The sequence below is a fragment of the Oryzias melastigma genome, linkage group LG1 (assembly GCF_002922805.2).
Source record: "Oryzias melastigma strain HK-1 linkage group LG1, ASM292280v2, whole genome shotgun sequence".
NCBI classification, from domain to species: Eukaryota; Metazoa; Chordata; class Actinopteri; order Beloniformes; family Adrianichthyidae; genus Oryzias; species Oryzias melastigma.
Genome location: NC_050512.1, coordinates 29,625,438 through 29,625,649, shown reverse-complemented (window position 1 = coordinate 29,625,649; position 212 = coordinate 29,625,438).

Sequence of the window (212 nt, the reverse complement as noted above, 5' to 3'; positions counted from 1 at the left end):
GACATGGTTTAGGATTCTTTCTGGAGGTGAACAGAAGAGAAAATGAGTCTCAGCGCCGCTCTGCCTCTTTTAAATGGTCGCTAGCGCGGGACGGTTCCTGCCAGACCAATCAGAGGAGAGGAAGATCCGCGGCCTTTTTGAACGGATGTGGGTCCAATCAGCGGCTCTCTTTCAGTGTCGTTGACGTGCACGAGGAGCCGCTGTCCAATCAG